Raw genomic sequence first — 15,977 nt, 5'->3', positions numbered from 1 at the left:
GGGCTAAAAGATGGCTTTTTGATGCTTTCTTTTCCTTTTGTAAGCCTTAAAATTACATTTGGCGTCTGTCTGCTCCTCTCTGGAGTAGCCATATGGGCATTTCCTGTGACGATACCTTCTCACCTGGACCCTGCAATGACTCTCCCTACTTGACATCTCCATTTTAGCCCACACATCTACAAAGTGTTCTCACAACAGCTGGAAGCTCTACTTGAAATTGTGAAGCAGATCACCCGCTCCCCTCCTTTCCATCCATCCAATGGCTTCTTTCCACATCGCAGTTAAACCCACAATTCTTACGCTGGCTCGCCAGCAATAGGGCTGCCTTAGGAAAAATCATAAGGAGGCTTTTCCTTAATTCTAAGAGTTAAGTATCTTAAACTCCTATTTTTAAAAAAAAAAAAGCCCAAGTTGGGCAGAGTCTAACTTGAGTTTGTTACAATCAAGGAACTGTAATTGCCTAGCTGCGGACGAGAATTTATTTAATGCCTGCCTCTTTGTAGGAAAACATTTGGGGTACGGATGAATTACGGGCATATCAACCAGATTGCAAACTCCTACAATCTGAGACCAATTTAAGAGCCTGTGTGTGTGGAAGTATAACGAGGGACGCACACACAAAGATAGTGATGCTTAATACGAACTTGTTGAGTGCTTTAAATGTGACTTGTAAGTTCTCAGTGAAATCTGCCTTCTCCCAAATTTCACAAACAAAACAAAACACTTCCATCTCATTACGGAGAGAAAAATCGCTGGCAAAATGTAGGCCCTTTTAGAGGGACTTGGGGACAGGGTGGCATTCAGGAAGCACAGTGCTTAGGACAGTGGCATGCTTAGATATTTGGAAATGTGTTTTATTAAGATTCTACTTAAAATCAGAAGGAAATAGCAATGAAGTAATAATCAACATATAGTAATGAATCCTATAAATCCTATGAATCTTTTTTTTTTTTTTTTGATGCAGAGTCTCACTTCATAGTCCTGGACGGCCTGTCCTATAACTGGCTATGTAGACCAGGCTGGCTTGGAACGCCAGAGATCCGCTTGCCTCTGCCTCCGCAGTGATGGGAATAAAGACATGTGCTACCACACCCAGTCCCAGCTTACATTACTCCATAGCCGATATGAGATTCAGTTAAAGCTGGGTTGTTGTTGTTGTTTTTTTTTTTTTTTTTTTCTTATGGAGAAAGTAGTGAGAGAAGATGAAGATGCTGGGTAGCAAAGTGCCACACAGTGCCACTACTCCTGGGGGCCCTGCTTTTCGTGGAAAAGTTTAGGGCTGAGAGTTTTACAGGCTCTGGCCTCACTGGTATCTTGTTACTTAGAGACCGGACAGTTGCTTAGAAGAGGTAACACAAAGAAACAGAAAGAAACGTTCTGCTGGACTTTGTTTTAACGTTGTTTCAGGACCAGCTCGTTGAGGAGCTTACTCTATTGCTGTGTCCTGCCAGCAGTCTAAGTCCCTGAAAGGAACCTGAGGCTTAAGGCAAACACCTGGCATACCTCCGATGCCGCCTCCCTTTTAAGGTGGCTTTTAAGATGGCTTGGCTGCAGAGGCTGAAAAAGACCTGAGCACAGGAATGTTACCGTCATAGCTCTAGTGAAACAGGCATCTTTAAAAAGTCAAAAAGGAAATTCTAAATTTTAAGTTGTAGACCCAAAGGTTAAAGAATCTTTCAATTTGTTAGGTCGTCGTTGCTCTTCTTTCAGGAACACTAAAAAAATGCTGAAAGCAGACAGAAACCACACAAGCCTGCAAACAGAAGGACTGGCTATTTCTCAGGCATCACCCACCACCTAGATGCTGCCCTTGCACCTGGAGTCATGCAAGTTGCCTCTTCGGAGTTTTTCAAGCGAGAGGTGAAGCTACAAGTGTCTTTTCAGCAGCCCACTGCACGTGCCCCCTGCGCCTCGCTCTATGGCGCCTCTCACAGAGCGTGTTATGGTTACCTGTGGCCAGCAACGCTGGAATCAGCTGTTACAAAGACTGAGTTCAGTGCCTGGTGAGTACCGTTCTCTTCATGACGCATTCCTCTCCTTGTGAGTCCCTGAGGGGAAGAGTCACTTCAATCTGTGCTCGAGGGAGATTCCTCAGTGTTCGTCAGTTCCTCTGTGATGAAGGAGGTGTAATGAAAAATAGCTGAGTGGCGGTAAGCTGAGCTCCGGGGTTCCTGAAATATGATGGATGGAAGCTCTAGTAGACAAATCCTGTAGTGTCAGAACATGGAGGGGATGGGGCATATACAAAGTCCCATTCAAATAAGAAACTCGACACACATATTCAGCCAACACTCAGACCCAGTACACAGAAATAAGCGGGCACTAGTACTACTAGAATTTCTATCTGAAAAGACTAATATTAGAACCTTAGAAATAGCACAACGTTGTGTCCTTATCCTACAGGTGACCTACGTTTTTCTCTCTCTTCACTCTGGAACATTATAAACATTCACAGTGACCATATACTTCACCCAACACAACCACTTTCAGTCATTCTAAAATTAAATACTCTTTGAAAAGGCTTCTTAAAGCTACAGGAAGATCACTGACTGGATTTAGGATTGGAAGCCCAGGGATGGACTCCAGGATCCTGGGTACCTAACCCCTTACGTCCTCTTGTGGGCATTAGAGAGGGTTCTTAGCCAAGATATCAGGGGCAGCTGTGCTGAATCACCGTTAGGAAGTGAAGCCCATCTCGGATAACAAACCCCAAGAACACTGATTTGAAGGAAAGTGAAGCCAATCATTTTGGCTCAAAAAAGACATTGTGAGCATCAACTACGTAGATACGATTTCAATGCTGGTTAGAAAGTGGAGCGAGAGATAGCATCCTATCATTTCACAGTTACCTTGGAAGTTATGAATAGATGAGAATGTCTGAGGGAAGACAAACCATTGAGAAGACATTTAGGAGATAAGACTCTACCCCCATCTTGAAAAGTTAATGTTATCTATGTAAAACAAATAAGAAATTCCTGGAAAGCAGACAAAACAAGGGCATAAAACAAGGTCATGCTTCAATATGTGTGTTGGGGTAGGAGCGGTAGTGTTGGATGGACCATAAACTATCTAATATGATTTAAAAAAAATGACAACATGATCCAGAAAGAGCAAAGCTACGCGCATTTGGAATGCTGCTGGCTGAATTTACGGCATAAGTTTGAGATCCTGGGCAGAGAACTTGACTAAGGAGAACCTGCAGACGGTCTGGGAGAAATGGAAGTGTACTTGTGTAGAAACGAAACAAGAAATAAAGCCAGGGGGATTTCATGGCTGACTAGCATGTGTCACCGATGAGGGGGGGATAGGACTTACAAGATGGCTAGTGCTTAGAGGTTGGTTTTCTCAAGACATGGAAGTTTAAATGGGTGGGGATAAGGATAAGCATTTTAAAATAAAGGCTACAGACCACATGAGAGCTTGAGATGCCAGCCTTCATTAGGGTGCCAGCTGTGTGGTGCAGAGCTGCCTTGGCCAGGGCTCGCTAAGCTATTCTAGGGTATTCAGAAAGCCAGATAGAAAGGTATTGCCTGTCTCCTGTGTTCTCCTTTTGTATCTGACTCAACACACTGACAATTGGGATTAGTACGTTCCTAATGCAATTGTTTCAGTAAATCCCCACTCCTCTGATGATTGATTACAGGTGTCTATAAACCAGACGTGACAGAGAATAGTTTTCCTTCCCTTTGCTGTTTCCCTCAGTAAACCAGAGGGCTGTAAAATCTTAGGGCTTCCTTGGGGACCATAATGCACTTCAGATTAGAAGTGGAAGGAAGGTGAAGTATTTAAATTAATCACCAGTGGAAACCCCAGCCCGCTTGTTATGGTCATCCACAGCTCACAAAGTCCCTCTCTCATGTTGGCTGAAACCAAGAAACATAAAGATGCTAAAAAACACAGGACAGAAAATTGGGCTGTACTTTGTGGCATGCACTTCTGCCCCCACTGATTCCCCACCTAGGAATTCCGTCTAGACTTGGCTTCCAGGCACATTCCTCTGGCTTTCAGTAGGCAGAGGGTGTCTCACTCTCGCAATGCATTTACTATTTAGAAAGAACTAAGAGCAAGCTTGCAATAAGCCCCTGCCTTCTAAGAGTCAAATCTCATTGCTCCGACTGTGACCAGGAAACACAAATATATTCCAGATCCCTCAGCCCACAGGTGCTGAAGCTGAGGGCTGCAAATTCCATGTGCAGACTGGCAGACTCCTCTCTCCCCGTCTCCAGACGCACAGGGGATGCTTTACGTACAGGAAGACAGGGGCTGCACACTGACAGCTGGACTTCAGAGCAAAGAGTATGGTCATATGCTTAGCTCTACCACAAAACCCCCAAGTTCAAGCCACCAACATAGGAGGGAGCACGGGAGAAGCCAGGGGGATTTTGTCTGTGTATGCCTTCCGAAAACTTGACTGTTTATTAGTCAGGCATTTTCTACGGATATTTTCCCCACATTGGGCAAAATTACTCACACTGGAGAAACACGTTTTCCTCTACTTCGAAGTCCTGAGGTGATTCAAGGTACCATTATACCTAACCTGTCCCTGACGTAAGAAGTCACCAGAAAAAAAAAAAAAAAACGGTTTATGACTTGCTTTTTATTCGGCTCATCCAACTTTTGTGAAAAAGTAAGCTGGAGAAAAATATATTCTGAGTAGCTGATTTTTACAAAGGGGGCAACTTTTACTAAAGTCTTTTAGGATCTGTGAGTATACGGCCATGGAGATTTCCCCACTCGGAGAAATGCAAACAACTTTATAAGATGATTATAGTGAGGGTAACGAGGGCCATGTTTGCGAGGAAATGATTGGCAAGGAAAGAGACTGATTAAGTTGAAAGGATGACGGAATGAGCAGAAGAATGCAGAGCAGTGAGGGGAAGGGGCAATTCAGGAATCCTGGACAGGATATGAGATTGGACATTATTCACTCACAAATAAATACTCATTGAGTCTTTTTGCCACAACATATAGACCATGTTGTCATCTGATCTCAAAAGCTAGACAGGATCAGGCCTGGTTAGTACTTAGACTGGGAAAGCATTATAGAACATGTATTATATCCAGTCCAGGCTACATGCTGGACACACTGACATAAACAATATCACTGTTTTCATAGAACTGTCTCTCTAGAGGTAAAAGAGATGCTGAACATGACATTAGAAAGATGTCAAATCTTGTGAGAACTCGAGAGGAATTGAGTAGGACACATGTATGTGTGAATGTTCTAAAGCTGGGTATTAGTTGGGCAGAGGACGTCAGAAGAAAATATAATGAGAAAATGGTGTTTGCACTGACTTGATAGCTAAGTTGAGAGTCAGACAACTATCTAAGAATCCGAGACAGTAATTTCAGATCCTAAAGGAGCTTCCAACTTTTCTGACCCCAATTGGTTGTTCTCTGATTACACTTGAAGATACAGAGACCTGGGCCTGGATTCTGGCCACTTAGGGAACACTTGCCAATGCGAAATACTTCACCTTCTTACCTACCTGCTACTGTGGAGATATTTTCTCTCCATGGAGAAATTTCATGGAGGAAACCACAGATGAATCTGTTTCCTGTGCAGTGAGACGTGAACTCCGACAACGGAGAGAACCGGTGACAGCAAGCGCAGTTCATTTCCTACCTTCCTGCCAGAAAAAACCTCCACCTGGGCTTTGGCCAGCTTTCCACCAATGCTGCCGGGCTGTGAGCTCAGTTCTGTTTGTAAAGGACACGCCAGCTAAGTCTTATTGATAAGCAGAAGCGATAGTGGCAACACTGTGCCGATTGTAATTAAGTTCTTTTCCTCTATATAATCATCAGTATGGGGCACACTGAATCCAACTGGGATTGTTCTAAAAAGCTTGTCAATTAAAAGACAGAGAGCTGAGCTTCAAGAGTACAAAAAAATCAAAGACGAGGAGACTTGTCTCCACATGAGATCTCCATCATTGATACCATGTAGTCAAAAATCCAAGGATATGTGTTACTGGCTGGTGGAAGAAATCTGAAACTGAAAATCCCTCAGTTTGCATATAAATATTTTACCCTGGTCTTCATTTTTATGTTCACATATTGACTTGTGTCTGTCTCTCTGTCTCTCAGCACTCAGATTTTATACTCTCTTGTACTTGAATCAGGTCTTTGAATTCTCACAGTCTGTAAAGATGATTTTTTTTTTGTCTTTATTGTACAGATTCTAAAACTGAGGCTCACAGAAGGAAAGTTCTGTTAAGCATAAATGTATAGAGATTCAAAGTCAGGTTTGGCTCACTTGAAATCCAGATACTTTCCCAAAGCAGCCAGAACTGTTGCACAGAGGCTTAGTAACTTTTCTATTGATGTGATTAAACACCAAGACCAAGGCCACTTATGGGGAGAAGGATTTATTCGGGTTCCTATTTGCAGACAGATCACAATCCATCGCAGAGGGAAAGCATGGAAGCTGGGTGCCCATGCTTAGTTGAGCATAAATTGGAATTAAAAAGAAATTTTACTAATAACCAAAAATTATCGGGGATACTTCAAAGAAGGGAGCTTACACAACTGAGCCATCTATAAAAGAAGGCTTCAAGCTACTCCATGTACTCACTTCCTCCATGATGGGAGGTGGGGTATTGTGCAGAGTATCAATCCATCTCTGCTTACAAGAGCTGTTTATTCATGGGTCACAGAGTAGCAACAAATTTCATTTCCACTGGCATATCTGTGGCGATTGTAAAACTGCTGCTTTTTCTATAAGAAATGTGTTGTTTTTAGTGGAAAGATCTAACAAATACCAGGAATTCAGGATAGAACACCAGGAAAGCAATGTGGAAATGCTCTTGATCTCTCTTCCACCATTTGCCTTATGGTTGGATGGTCTGTGTCTCCTTCATTTCTTTCTCATATCATATTCAACTCTAAAGCCAAGCTGTACTGATATTTATTCCATAGAACTTTTTCTACTCTTTTCTACAGAGTCATAGAATTGCTGTTCTTCTGAACCACTTGCATATTATGCATTTCTATGGGAAATCACTTAAAAGTTCAGTGCAGGAACTTTTAACCAACTCTGCAAAGCAAGAAATAGTGTGTGAAAAGTAATCAATTCCCTCTACTGGGACTTCTCATAAGCTGAACCAATAATTATCTTTTCCCAATCTCTCAAAGAAAATAAATGCTAATGATATTATTGTTTTAAAACTGCATATGTCATCAAAACAGTGGAAGGTGCTATATTCCAATCTACGCCTCATTTTGTTCCTAAGTCCCTGCTTTGAATAGTCAGTCCTTCAGGGCTCACTCCAAACTACTTCCCATATTCTACTCTTCTAAATCTCCCTTGGCACAGAGTCCACAAGCTTCATTATGTTCTCAATTAGTGTCAACCAGTAGTTGTGGTGGTGGAGGTCTGTATCCCTCTCAGATGCTGAGGAGAAGTTATACCAAGAAGCACCTGTTAAGACTATTACTCTATCGAATCTTTCTTAAAGAGTTATATACCTGTTGCGTTAACTTTTGCTGGCGAGTTGTGAAGAAGCGTCTGTTTATCCCAGACACTCCATCAATGACAGACCAAAGAAATTATTCCATCTAAGTCTAGCTTAGTGGACTGGAGCGTGGATGAGAGATTATCTACAGGAGCATGAAAAAATTAGGGGCAGGTACACCATCAAAAAAGTCACATGATAGCAGCTTCAGCAATAGGCCTTGTGGGCCTCCTGGGGAGCTACTGGAGCAGCCTGGGATGCTGTTTCATGACCGTCCCATATGCCCTTCTTCCCTGTGAGGGAGGGTTACCGGATGCAAGCTTTTGATGGTTTCATGTGGCTAATCCCATTTTTTCCGATTTTAAGTCACCACCAGGCCAGAGTGAAGCATTCCATGGTTATAGCCTTGTAGGGAAGACACTGTAGCTTCTTCCCTTATCTACCCTTTACTCCACCAATCATAACTATAGGGACCTTAGACAATGAGTATCCCTCTCCTCTTTCTTTGAGTCTGTAAACATTTTTAATACAGAGTAAACAGAGAGGAGAAATTCAAACAATGTACAAGTATTAGCAGATGTGAATGAAGGGAAGGCTAAAGGAAGAGATTCCTGGAGGAAGCGACCTTTTCCATTTCTCTAGGCTGGGAGGGGCCCAACTCAGCAAAGAGGAAAATGAAGGCAGCCTGGTGGGCACGACTGCATCATTATTCAGTCCCCAACGCTGATGAGAAATGAGGGTGTTGATAGATTTCCTGTGACCAGAAAACAGATGAGCAAGAAAGTTTAATTCTGGGAATTTGTGTTTTCCATCCCGAGGATTACTCCTCGGTGATTAGTGCTTCCGCGGATGAAGGTACTGCTAAAAATAGGCCACTAATGTTTTCCTTAGAATTGCAGCACACGTCAGAGGAGACTAATGAGCCAAAGCTGTACTATTTTCCTTTCATTTCAGCCACCCTCAAACAAATAAACTCAATAAATATTATCGGAGTCGCATATACTCATTAAGGATTAGAGTCAGTGGCTGTGTTTGCTGTGTAATAGATGATGAAGCCCTGGTGATGAGTGCCTTGAGCTGGAAAGGCTCTCACATTTTCTCATCTCAATACTGAAGAGTTGCTCATTGCTTTTTTTTCCCCCACTTGCTTATATGGGAAGTAGAGTAGATTACTGAGACACTCATTTGGATGAGTCTTAACACAGTCTACTTTCATTTTCACGGCTTCTGATCTAGCCATGAGAGATATTGTAAGTGGTTCCTGAATACAGCACAGAACCATTAAATAAGCACTTATTACGACTTGAGAAAATGTGGATACTTTCCAATAATAATAATAATGTTGTCAGTGAACTGGCCTGGTTCTAGCCCACCCGCACCACATCCACCCTCCAGGCCCAGCTAGGTTCTGGTCCATTATGATAAATTCCCAAATCTAGCCTGCCCATGCCCTCCCCAGTTTCTAGATCTAGCCCTGTTTTCACATGCTGTGTGCCAATCCAGTCTGTGAGTCGCACCTGGCAGCTCTCCACCTCCAGGTTTAGCCCTGGTCACATATTCTTTGCTCCAGGCTTATCTGGTAAATCTTCCTGATCCCAGCATTATCATATCCAACTTTTGACCTAGCCTGGGATATTTGTACACAGACCCAGCCTGAGGAGTTCCTGGAATCTCAACTGCCTTTACCATCCCTAACCTTCAGATCTAGCTTTGGTCTCACAATCTGTTGCCAGCCTAACATGGTGACTCAGGCCCACACATACATCCTCACAGTTCCAGGCAGAGCTCAGGAGTACCTAATCTCATAAAACCATAAAACAAGTCATAGATTAACTTAAACAAAGTAACTGTGGATTATTTTAATATCCCACTTTCCCATATAAACAAGTCATCCAGAAAAAAGAAACATAAACAGAAAAATATCATAATTTAAAAATCTACACATCAAATGATCCTAACAGATATCTACAGGGTACTACACCCCAGCACCAAACAATACACATTCTACTCTGTAGCTCATGGAAGCTTCTCTAAAATGGATCACATCCTATGACTCCAAACAAATCTTTACAAATACACAGATGATGGCAGATACCCCCCATCAAAGTGGAGACCATCACAGAAAACCAGAACTGAACACAAGGCAGAGATCAGCAAATTGTGGGGAGCCCAGCCCCAGTAGGTAACATCTACATCATAGCTCCTGCATCTACCACCCAAAAAAAAAACATTGCAGAAAAGGGGGCAGAAATACTCTAATGGACAGAATACCAGCAAGTTTTGGGACTTTGGAGGTAGAAAGAGTATATTTCTTTGTAATAAGAGCATAGATTTGGAGGCATGCTTCTCTCCCTCAGTTTTATATGTTAAAGATCTAGCACTCAATTTAACACTATTTGCAGAGCGGGGCTTTGGGAGTTAGTTGGGGTTAAAGAATGCCATGAAGAAGGGACTTCATCCTTGTCTCTGTGTCCTTAGCATAGGAGACACCACAGAGCTTCTCTCCGTCTTGTGTGGCAGCAGAACAAAAGGTAAGCTGTCTGTGAGGGAGGACGCAGCTCTCACTGGAGAATCAAACTGGCCAGTACCTTGACTTGACTTCAACAAAAGTCAGAGAAACAAACTTTTGTTGTCAAAGTCACTCTCTGTTCAACATTTCATTATGGCACAAGCTAAGTCTAGCTGAGCATTTCTTATTTCTTCACTTGAACAGCACTGCACTCAGTTGTTGTTGTCATTGTTGTTGTTGTTGTTTCTGGTTATTTTTTTTTTCTCAAGAGGGAGTTTGTGTTTTTTTCCTAATGTGTGTTTTACTTTCCAAATTCCCTTTGCACAAATGAGCAAAACACAGTAACTTGACCAAAGGGTCCAGGTGTTTGAATTTATTCTGTGTACTTAAAATATCACTGTGTAGTAGGGGTAGGAATTTCTCTCATGTCATGTTCCTCTCATGACAGACCACAGAGGAGAGAAGCAACTGAATTTCTCATTTCTTCATGACTTCGCCATGTCACTAGCACCTGCCTAGAAATGAAGTTTCATCAGATGCAGCCATGCCTCACAAGGAAGGTTTTGTTTGCCAAGAGTGTCCTGGAAGGCCTACCAGTGTCGATGACATACACTCCAGCCAGCTCATCAGCCCACCATGCTACTTAACTTCAACAGTCTGGTAAGGCCCAGAGCCCTAGGAGAAATATTAAAATCATATTTAATACTTATAGTGAAACATTTTATATCAGCATTTCTGGTCTTTAGATTAGCCCACACAATATGTCATGGCCACAGTTTGGACTACTTTCGAGTCTTGGATAAGAGTAGACTGAGAGACCCATGATTCTTTCAGATGTCTGGGGAAGGAGTCTAAAGGGTATTTTCAAGTAGGTGCTCTGGCCTTTGGAGAATTCAAAATGGCAAGGGGAAACCAGGTCAAGGAAGGTCTTCTCACAGATGTTGGAGTTAACATTTTGTGGAAGCAAGTGCCTGAGGATAAGGAGAGAGGATCAACACTGAACTTGCACCCACCCACAGACTTTCCTTACAGGGACGAGCCACGAGGGCAACACTAAGGAACACATCTAGCCCTGTCAACCTAAGTGAGACTCACAGTTACCAAGCAGAATCATGGCACCTCCTGGCTTAGTGCCTTTCTGTACCATCCCTGAGTGAAGAACAGCACCCAAAACATCGATATGCAATGGAGTGACCTGTTTTGTTCTCATTTTAACAACCTCATCCTGTGTGTTCACTTTCCTTTCCTCACTGCCCACAACAGTCTTCCTTTTGTTTCTATAGTACATCTTTCCTTTCATGTCTCATGCCCTTGTCATACGCTGAGTTCATTTGATACAGACTACTCGTATTTTTGACATTGGCCAGCCTTTCCCTTTGGGTTTTCTCACAATTACCCTCATCCAAACTCCTGATTCATAGTTACTTTCTTTAACAGCAACGTGGTCATGCCTTTATCAGCGTGGATATCTTGTCTGCTAACATGATTTTCTGTCTTCCTAACTTGGTAACATTCCTGTCATAGTATCTTGTTATGATGTCCATTGATATATGCAGCACTTTTCCTTTGCCCAACTCCTGAGAGGTGTCCAATTGGTATTAGAGTGCCTGTATGAATGAATGGGATGTTAAAAGTCCCTATGGCGAGAGTTCAGCTCTCCATGCTGTGCTGGACACTACACACTACAGTCACTTAACTCAGGTGTCAAAGGAGATCCAAAGAGAAGTGAATTGCTTTCACAGACAAGTTCTCTGTGAACGCTTGTCTAGAGGCACAGAAAGAAAGGTTTTATAATCAGTTCATTTTCTATTGCTAATAACATCATACCACAAGCTGGATAAGTTAGAAAGGAGAGAGATTGAGTTTAGCTATTGATTTTGGCTCAAAGAAGAAAGGACGGATCTGGTCATGTCCTTCTTACCAGCAGTGTTTTAAAGTGCTACAGGGCATCACATGGCAAGAGAGCAGGAAAACCCCAGCCATTGGGGCTTTTATAATACTCGCCCTTAAGACAATCCAGTAACCCATTAGTCTATTAATCACAGGGATAGATTAATCCTTTTAATAGGACAGGACATGATTTCTTAAAGTTCTCTCTTTGTTCCACTTTCTACTATCTCATAGTTAACATTAAATTTGGGCTTGAATTTTAGAGAGGACAAGTCACAGTAAAATGTAACAGGCCCAACAGCACGGACGTGTGCAATAGCGATAACTGCACATAGGAGCCAGGATCAGCCTGTGCTCCATGGGTCGGCAGTGTGTCCTGTTTCAAGCTGTTTTAGTCTACAAATGAATGCTTAATTAGTTTGTCTGCCAATAGCAGCAAGTTTGTGATAATCTACACAAGTAGGAGATATCCAGAGTCCTATTAATGACTTAAGAGAACAGCAGCTCAGCTAGCCAGTGGTGACCAGAAAGAATCAAGTCTTGAATCTCAGGCGGATCAAGTTTAAAAGACAAGCAGTAGGTTTATCAGATCACAGGAGGACAAAAGCCAAACACAACACGAACATCTCCAGGCAAGAACAGGACATGGTGGCATTTCCCTAAGTTCTGCCAAGTACAAATTGACTGATCACTTTAATGCAGTTTGGTCCCAATTAATTCAGGGAGAAAAACAAAGACCAGACAAACCAATGGAGTAAAACCAAGAACAGTCTTGTACTATTTCTGTATCCTCTGTCTGTTTCATAAAGGTCATTACCAGAATAACATTACCACGGGAGAGAGGTTTACAGTTCCTGTCAGAGAGGCTGCTTGGTAAACTTGAGTTCATCTTCTTCCTTAGAAGTTTCATACGACTCACTACCTTAGCATATTTTGATACACACCCAAGTCCTAATTCTTTCTTCATGTGTCTTCTGTATGGAACACAAATAGACCTGGACCAAGTGGTATAGTATATACAACTTGCTTTTTTTATTTTGCAGAGAGTAAGTTCACAGTTTAAACAATGAAGCCTGTCAGAAAAATGAGAAGAATGATGAAATTCAAGATAGTACTACCAATTGTTTTCATAGGAGAAACACTGACCCCGGCCTTTAACCTTACAGACTCTTGTCATAGATTGTTGTTGCTGTGATAAACCACAAGTGAAACCAACTGGAGAAAAACTTTAACTCATTTCATACTTACAGGTATTTTATCTGTCCATCACTGAGACAGATAAGGGCAGGAATTCAGTTATGAACCTAAAAACAGAAACAGAAGTAGAGGCCATGGTTACTGGCTTCCTCAGCTTGTTCTGCTCTTCCCCCTCCCCCCGCATGCAGGACCATCTGCCCTAGGGTGCCACCATCTTCAGTGGACTGGTATCTACCACATCCAACGTTAATCAAGAAAATGCCCTACAGACGTGCCTACGAGCCCATTTGAAGCTCCTTCTTCCCTGATGACCCATGGTAGTGGCAAGTGGCAAATCTAACCAGTGTATCAACATTCACCAGTGATCAGATGACAGCTCTCTTTTTCAGATGGTCAACTCTCTTTGCTATTATTATTATTAATATTGCAACTTGTTCACCTTTCTTCTCGCCTTCCCAGCAGGAGCCAGAGTGTCAGCCAAACACTGGTGGTCCATTAAAGGCTAATTTTCTACGGTTGTGTGGATTCAGATCTCCACCTCACACTCACTCAATCTTGGCAAGAATAGAATGGGAAAACATTGGGAGAAAATTCATTTTTTGAGAAAGGCCAACTTGTTGCTGTAAGATTTATCACTGACTTGTAAAGTTGGGAAAGGCCTCTACTCAAACCAAAGCCGGTCATGCAGAGTTCATTCTGTAAACTGATCATTTATTTGTATTGTGTTCACCTTCTATCAAGGTTATGGGGTTACCATGGTTCCATTACCTCATTGCAAGTAGTGTGGTCAAGAGACTGACTCTCTAAGACAGTGCTTTATGCATGTAGCTCATCTGGTTGTTGATTTAACTCTTTGGGCTTGAAAGCACTTGCATTCTGCTTGAATCTTTACTATTTATATTCATTTCAAATGAGGTTACAACACAGAAGACATACTCCTTCTTTTCTCTTCCCAACCACTTGTGAAATAAAACATGGTTAGTGAAAGGCACAAAAGGCTTGGTAAATCAATAGATGGGTTTATAGAAAATAAAGTCATTTCTACAACAACAGCCTATACTGGTCTGATTAATTTCAGTGGCTCCAGACTTATCAGTGACCAGTAAAGCAACAAGATAGAAGTAATACATTTATTTACATAGGCATGTAGACCTGTGATAATTTTTAAATCACAAGTATTTATATTTTTACTCTGTAGATGGGGCAGGGGAGATATAAGGGATAGTTTGTTTCCAGTCAGAGCCCAGAGGCAAGATTTTCACCTACAGCTAACTGCTATGAGGGGAGTAGTGATGGTATTGGAAGATTCCCCTTTCTTTGTTCCCCAATACCCTTAGACTAAGTAACTTTCTTCAAGGAGTTGAAGCTCACAATGATTCTCCATTTTTTATTGTTATATCGCAAGTCCCTACCCCATGGGCGAACTACCAAACACTGACCCTGTGATAATACTCCTCTGTATACCAGTGATGTGCACAGCTGAAGACAGACCATTTGATCCCGGTAGATTCATTCACATTGGAATTAATGTCACATATCGGCCCTCCCTGAATCTTAAGTATGCTGTGAAAAGAATGCCCCCAATATCTCACCGAATTTCCAGAAGCCAGCTTTATGTTCAAGTATATTTGAGTGTCTCTGAACTCATCAAAAAGGGTTTTTCTTTGCCTTCCTGCCTCACTTGTTTCCCAGGATGACTTTTTAATATTATTTTGGCAAAGTAGCTGCAAGCAAGGGTAGGTTACAGGTTTCTAGATTTACCTCATCATTTTCTGTGGACTGCAAAGGAGATGTTACCACATAAGAGGGAGAAATAGCCATTTAGAAAGCGGTTGTAGTAAGAAGCCTAGCAAGGCCTCAGATCAGTGAATAGGGACAGCATTCATCGTGTATCAAGTGTTTGTTTACGACCTCCTATGCCAGGTGCACAGACGCCATAGGAAACCAAATGCATATATTTTTAGAGATGTTAATAAAAATCTAAGGGCAGATGGTTCAGCAAATACTTCCATGAACTTTGAGGGATATCTGGGTAGCTGCGATCTGTTGTAGCTTCCAGAAAAATGAAAATAAAGTCACAGAAATATTCTTTTATTTGTCTAGTATTTGTATAAAGTTTACCCTCTAAAAACACTTCAGAGAAATAATACAGAGTACAGATAAGAAAAATGCTACTCTCAATTACGTTTGACAGTGCATCTGTTCCAAGGTGAGCGGAACCAATTTTGACCATAAATGGATGTTTGGAGAGAGAAAAAAAAAACAAACAAAGAGAGAAGACACAGAGAGTGAGAGAGACATAGAGAGGAGACAGGCAGAGAATGTGGTGTGTATGTTAGTCAGTTTAGATCAGGCTTCCATAGCCAAATATGACAAAATAGGGCTTAAGCAATAGAGTTCTCAATGCTGGAATTCCTAGATGGTTTGATAGGGTTGCCTTAGTAATGGAAGGTTTTCCCAGCTTCCAGAGAGCTTTCTTTTCACTGGGTATTCATGTGATGGGGTAAAAGAGAAAATCTGGTTTTTCTTCTTTTAATTGGGGCACCAGCCACATCAGTTCGCACCCCATCCTGTAGTCTTAACTTTGTCTTTATGACTTCTTTATAAGCACTTTGCTTAAATTGAGTCATGTTTGGAAGACACAGCTTCAACACATGGATTTAGGAGGTGATACATTCAGTCTACAACAATGACCATTTTTTCCTATTTATGTGGTAGGATGGATGTCTCTCACATGGAACACATTGCCACAAGACTAGGAAATAAAAAAAACATCATTTTATTTGAAGGTGACTCCTCAGGTACTATGGGTTTCCCCCTCCAGTTTCCTTAGTATATCCACAAAGTTAAAGCACCTTCATGATGTGTGGCCATATTTTCCTTTTCGATTCACTCAAGTCAAGGAAACACCATGTCTGACTAACAGA

At 41.9% G+C, this 15,977-nt stretch overlaps 1 long non-coding RNA gene across 1 annotated transcript; it reads left to right on the top strand.

Annotated features, from left to right (window-relative positions):
• Positions 1-1,183: 1,183 nt before the first annotated feature.
• Positions 1,184-14,122, top strand: LOC126501676 (uncharacterized). The gene is made up of 3 exons (XR_007591771.1): positions 1,184-2,003; positions 10,412-10,623; positions 12,897-14,122. It is a non-coding gene; the product is annotated as an uncharacterized lncRNA (long non-coding RNA).
• Positions 14,123-15,977: the final 1,855 nt, after the last annotated feature.

Source organism: Alexandromys fortis, unplaced genomic scaffold (assembly GCF_014885135.2).
Source record: "Alexandromys fortis isolate MF-2015 unplaced genomic scaffold, M_Fortis_MF-2015_v1.1 scaffold_5, whole genome shotgun sequence".
NCBI classification, from domain to species: domain Eukaryota; kingdom Metazoa; phylum Chordata; class Mammalia; order Rodentia; family Cricetidae; genus Alexandromys; species Alexandromys fortis.
This window is presented reverse-complemented; position numbering and strand designations above follow the sequence as displayed.